Below are 6,363 nucleotides of genomic sequence, written 5' to 3' on the forward strand. Positions count from 1 at the left end.
GGGGACAGGCCGGGATGATCTAACGCAGCTCCCGCAGCGTCGACCTTCGCTCTGCACCCCGGCTAGATAAAGCACCGTCAGGAAAAAAAAAAACAGGCCGGCAGGTGTTTCCGCCCGGTTTCGAACCGGGGACCTTTCGCGTGTTAGGCGAACGTGATAACCACTACACTACGGAAACGCCGCGCGCTGGGTTTTTCACGGCGGCGTTGCTAATGGCGGGCCGCCTCAGCCGTGCCTCACACCACTGCCAGGGCGCCGGGTCACCCGAGGATCTGCACAAGCGCAGAGAAAGGAGAAAGATTCCAAGATTCCAACAAAAGGAGCCGGCGAGCCCCGGGAAATGGGAGGAGCAGGGAGCGACCGAGATCTTTGCCCGGCGGCAGCAGCAAACGCGGGTGGGATGAGCAGGACAAACCGGCCAGGGTTGCCAAGGAGAGGTGTAAAGCACTGCAGGAACAAAACGGGGCAGTTTCAGCGTGTGTTTTGTCAAAAATCAGAATAAGGCAGCCCCAGCCAACGAGGGGAAAGGGAGTCGTTTGGGTAATAAAGCAGCAGCGAGAGCGCGGAGTGCGTTACCTCAGGCTGCGTCTCCTCCGCAGGCCTCTGGCTACAGATGGAGCTTGGAACAAGAGGAAATGACTAATCCTCCTGGATTTTCTGGTACAGCAGGCACTGAAATGCCTGATCTTGGAAGGAGCTATAGCTTTATAACTTAGCTTTGCCATCCTTTGCAAAGGGAAACAGAAGCCAAACCCCAGCCAGTCGGGGGGGGGGGAGTAAGAAAAGCCAAGAGAAATGAAATAGGAAAGGCTCCAGAAGAAAGCAGTGACAGGGAAGGGAAAGGGGAAACAGAAGAAAGTTGAAAGCCAGCAGTGACAGTACTCTGTGGAGTTTGGCAGTGGCAGCTGCAAGATTTCTTCACACTCCCGCCATCATCATGCAGAGGTTTCTAATAGCTGCAAGGATGCGTGTGTAATCCACAAGGACGCCACAACAGAGCGTTTGGGAAAAATGAGTGCCCTTACTAGCTCTTTTCATGTTTGCAACATCTCTCAGGTCCACATGGAAAAACTCTTGTGGGGATGCACTTTGTGTTCTTAGTGGCACACCACCATCACCAGGTCCGTTGTGCGCACCTGTAGCACCCAGCGTGAAAAGGTTGAGACTGCAGCCACTTCTCTGCCCAATCACATATTGCCCCAATATTAATAACACCCTTTTCATTCCTGCAAGGTCTTCAGCTGGCCCCGAGGATTAAATTTTAATAATTATAAAGAAATTAATAAAACACAAACTACAAATTAACTAACAAATTTGTATTATTACTGGTATAATAATATGTTCAGTCATTGCTTGACTACCACAGTTAAAGAAGGAAGATCCTGTTTAGGTAATGTGCTATAACCTTCTCTGAGGAGCAGAACGGTCTCAGCTCTGACAGCTGCTGAAGTTGCCTGGCCTGTGAAAGGGACAAATATCTTTCCAGTATTTTCTCAAAACAACACGCTTAATTTAAGTGTACAAGCAGTGCTTTTTCCTAACGTCCTTTACCTGGAACATCCCCAAACAGACTATCCTGACCAAGGGGAGATGCTGGTGTTGCCATGGAGGCTGGGGTGGAAGTGGACTTGTCCAGTGCCACTGTATTTTGTTTGATTCCTGTGGGATTATCATGTCCTGGGGGGATAGGGAGGCTGTGGCAAAGAATGTCTATGACCTGAAGATGAAAAGTAGTGAGCAGACAGTGATTCTGACTGAGGGACTGCTTAATACGCTGGTTAATCCGAAGAAAATGGCAGAGCTCTCCCTGAGCAAGCTGATGGACTGGCTTTGTGTGTCTGTCCAGGCTGGGCTCACACTCCGTGCTTCAGGTCTCAGCACAGGCTGTGTGACGGATTCCAGTTATGGTGTCATCCACAGCGTACCAATCTTCAAAGGCTACTGCTTGCCCCATGGCATTCTCTGGCTTGACCTGGCCAGCTGTGATCTTACAGAGCACCTAACACAGAGTCTGACAGAAAGCATCTCTCACAAGTCACCACAGCTGAGGAGCTGCTTGTACAAGGCATAAAAGAAAAATTCTGTGAGCCTGAGCCTCGAGGAAGAGATGACAAAGGATCCTGGTGAGGTGAAAAAAACTTACCACCTTCCTGGTGGCCATGACATTATGGGTCAGAATCAAAGGTTTCGTTGTCCTGAAACCCACTTTCACCCTCCTAAGGTTGGCGTAGAGTCACCAGGGATTGACAACCTCTGCTCCAATTCTGTCATGAATGAATCATCATCGTGATGTTGGCAGAAGGACTCACTTCCACGCCAGTCCTTTCTGGTGGTTTCAGCCTCTTCCTTGGAATAAAACTGAGCACTTAAATGGGGAGATACGTTTGCGTGGTCCCAGGTGGTGTTAAGGTGAAAGTCAGTGCTCCTCCTAACAGGAAGTTTTCAGTTTGGACAGAATGCTCCTCGCTTCCCCAGTGCCTTCCAGCCAATGCAGATCACCCTAGCAAAGTACAGGGAGGATGAGACTAACTTGATGTACAGAAAATGTTTCTAAAATACAGCTGATTTTATAACAGATTTTACTTAACCCTTTGTGCAAAAGAACCTGAGATTATAGCTTCCTGGAAGCCAGAACCTAGGGGGAAGTCTGTGTCCATAGCATGCCTTTTGGAAGCCCAATAAAAATCATAACTTCTGGCACAGTCACTTCCTTTTTAGTCCACGGATACGTCTTTCTGAATAGATGTAAAATATGTTTTCAAAGAGGTTCTTTAACAGAACAGTGCTGTACAGTGTAGCTGCAAGTAAAGTTAGGAAGACTGAGAGCTCTATGCTGTTCCTTCAAGCTCCATTGTTCCTGCAAAACTGCGCAGCCCTGAAACGCCTTGCTTTTCCGCGGAAACCTCGGGGTCAAAAAGCAAACACAGGAGAACCGTCATGAGGAAGGTGACGCAGCGGAGGCAGGACAGCCAGCGCCCAAGGCTGGGAGCAGGTACCACACGGGGACAATGTGCCCTGCACAGGGAGATACCATAGAAGAGATAAAATCCCTCTCCCAACAGTGTGCAGGGGGCTGGCCCAGCGCCGCTTCGGGGGGTTGAGGGAGGGTTCTGGGCCTGCTTCCTCACCCAGGGGTCCTCGACTGAGGTGGGCAGGGACTGGACGGGGAGCCCGGCCCTGAGTTCAGTCCCCAAGTCCCGGCCCTAAACCCCAGGTTCCTCCTCGGAGACCCAGGCCCAGACATGGCTCCGGCTCCAGGCCCCGGTCCCAGCTCCGGCCCGGCCCGGCCCGGCCCGGCCCGGCCGCAGCCCCCGGTCGCAGGGAAGGGGCGGGGCAGGGCACGGCCAGGCGCGCGCCCGGCAGCATGTGGTGCGGACGGCGGATGAATGTCCCCAGCCTTCCAAACTCCCGCCACTCTCTCACTCCCGCCCCCTCGCCCCGCCTCAGCCAATGGCGACGGAGGAGGGTGCCTCCTTCCGACCAATGGAGGCGCGGTGGGCGAGGCCGCGGAGGCTTTAAGACGCCCGGCTGGGGCGCCCCCCGTCGCGTGGCGGGTGGGGAGTCCCGGGTGTCACTAACCCTAATGGCTGCCGCCGCGCTCCCCGCGCCCGCCCGCTGTTTTACTCGCTGACTTTCAGCGGGCGAGGGGAGCAGCTGGGAGGGGGTGGGGGGAGCAGGACGAGAAGGGGGTCTGCTATCAAAAAACGTCAGCAAGGGGGCTCCTCACCCCGGCCCGCCCTGGGGTCCCCATGTCCCCCCCTGCCCCGCAGCCGGGGGCCCGCCGCGGAGGCTCCCGCCGCCACACCGTCCTCAGGCCGCGGTCGGCCGGCTCCCGCCACTGCCGCCGCGAAGAGTTCGCCTCTGTCAGCCTCGGCGGCGGCCGGGAGAAGAGGGGCGCGCCCCCCGCCTCCTCCTCCGCGCCGGGGGGAGCCCCAGCAGAGCAAAACGGGAGCGGCGACCACCGACCCGACCCGCCGCGCTTCCCTCAGCCGTGGGGCGCGCGGCCGGCGCCGCTCCGACAAGCGCCCGCCGGCTCGCGCTTCCCGCCGGTGGGCAGCGCGGGACCCCCCTCGCCTCACACACACGCGCGCGCGCACACACACACACACACACACACACACCCCTCCGCCATGAGGCGGCGCGGCCCCGCTGAGGCGGGCGGGCGTCGGGGGTCGCGGTGCGGCTCGGCCCCGCCGGGCTCTGAGGGGACGCCGGTGGCGAACCGAGGCCACCGGAGACCCCACAGTGTCAGAGGCTTGTTTTGTATCCCCCCACCCCGGACCTCACAGGGGACGGGCGGTGGGAAGGCTGGGTCCCCGCCGCCTGCTGCGATCTTATCTGGGAGAGCCCTGCGGCAGTGGAAACAGAAATGTTGAATTTTATCCATCGACTTTAAGAAATGTTGAGTTTTACTCATCGACTTTGGGAGCACGGAGCTGAATTTTTGCAAAAAACATGCAAGGCTCTGAGCATGAGCGACAAATGTTTTGCTGAGGTGTGGAAGGAGGGATTGTGAGGGGGAAAGTGTCAGGGCTTGTCCCCGGACGTTCCTCTCTGGGGAGGCCTTGGCCCGCTGTGCAGCAAACCTACCTGCTGCAGGCCAAGGAGCAGGGCAGACATCCTGTGCTGTGCCACTCAACCATCATGGAAACAGGCTGTTCGGTTACCTCTGCTGGTAGCCCTTACCGCAGGCCAAACCTTTTCCATGCTTCTGTAGTCAGTATCAAACACCTATAGAAGATTTACCAGAAATGCAGGCACACGTGGGTGCCCTGCGTGATGGAAACCAAGCGTGCACCACTGCCGCACTGCAGGTCTCTCCTCAGCAGGGAACAGACATGGCCCTAGAAACTGGGCTTGGGCATGACTCAATGCTCATGTTTTTACCAACCCTTTAGAAATTTCCTGAGTGTTTGGCCAGTGCCATCTTGTGGCCTTCTTTTTTTCTGTTTTTCCTTTGCACAGATGGTGGGAGTGAACTCGGGTACTTAATATTTTTAATTCTGTTCGAAGGAAACTTTCTGTTGCCAGAATAAGTGGAAATGAGAGAGTCCAACATCACACACTTGAAGATGTATAGGTCCTTTCTGGTAGTGGAATCTGAATGTCACTTAATAAACCTGATCTAGCTAAAACTAGTGCTGTCTCTGCCACTGGTAATGTTCTTTCTTGTTCCAAAGTAACTTATGTGTTTTCATTGTTTTATCTCGTTTCTGAGCAACAGCTTTCACTTAGCATCAAATACTTCATTCCAGACTTGCAACTAAACATGCAAAGCCAAGATATTTCATGTGCTTAGTACAGTAGTTTTTCAAATGAAAATCTCCTTGTCTTAAAAGTGTCTTGTTTCCCCGAGAAAAGTATTTTCTTAAATATATCTGGTTTTGTGGCATTTACAATGATTTTTTTTTTGTCATCATTTCTGAAAGAGGTGATAAGCTTAAACTGCCAAGTTTCTGTATGCATCAAAAAGTGTATGCTCTGCAGATTCATGTGTCAGGGAAAAAATGTTTAGAAACTGAGAACTTGATCTACTTTTGCTTCTATTTATATATGGTAGCAAGGAAAACTTTGTACAATATGGTATTGTTGCGGAGAGTACACCAAATGTAGCTGGTTTTGCTACAGCTTGTTACTGTTTCTGAACAGCCTGCGGCTGCCTTCCCAGCCCCAGTGAAACAGTCCAAAAAAGGTGCTACTGTGGCTTTTTAGGAACCAAAACAGAAGCTCTCAGGAAGTCCTCCCCTAAAGACTTTAAAACCATTTGCAAGTGGCAGCCGCCTAGGTGTGTCAAAGAAATCATATTTGATGGCGCTCCTCTAAGGAAAACTCAACCGGCAGTGAGTACTAGTTACCTGCAGGAATCAGCACCTCAGGGGAGCAGGTCCACCTCAGTCCCATGCTTGAATCACTTGGCATTAAGTGGATTTTCTTCCCTGCAGAGTGTAAGTGCTCTTGTTAATATCTCCAGATTTGTTTGGTTTCAAAAATCTAATGGTTCATTTGAAGCTCGTGTTTACCGTCAATTCTAGCTGTGACACAAAGTGATACAGAGAGAGGTGATGACATTTGGGAGAAGAGAAGCAATTGTGCTCAATAAAATTATGAAAGCGCAGTATTGAGGTTCATACTCTGGGCTGCCATTCAGGTGGCTTGGGAATTAGAATTGTGCATCTTGGGTGACTTGTTATTGAGTGCCAGATGCTCAGAAATTAACACTAAGTCACCAGGAGGTTGTCTAACGAATGTTTAGGAGATGAACTTTGTCTTGCCTGCATTTGCGTAGGGTGGATGTTTTCACTGTTTGAAATCAGTCATAAGACATTTGTCATATCAGGCTGGGTACATGGAAAGTGCTTTGAC

General features: G+C 52.5%; 1 non-coding gene across 1 annotated transcript; it reads right to left on the bottom strand.

Moving 5' to 3' along the window:
* Nucleotides 1-105: 105 nt before the first annotated feature.
* Nucleotides 106-178, bottom strand: TRNAV-AAC (transfer RNA valine (anticodon AAC)). Its single transcript has one exon. It is a non-coding gene; the product is annotated as a tRNA-Val (tRNA).
* Between the last annotated feature and the right edge of the window lie 6,185 nt (nt 179-6,363).

The sequence above is a fragment of the Rissa tridactyla genome, chromosome 6 (assembly GCF_028500815.1).
Source record: "Rissa tridactyla isolate bRisTri1 chromosome 6, bRisTri1.patW.cur.20221130, whole genome shotgun sequence".
Taxonomy (NCBI): domain Eukaryota; kingdom Metazoa; phylum Chordata; class Aves; order Charadriiformes; family Laridae; genus Rissa; species Rissa tridactyla.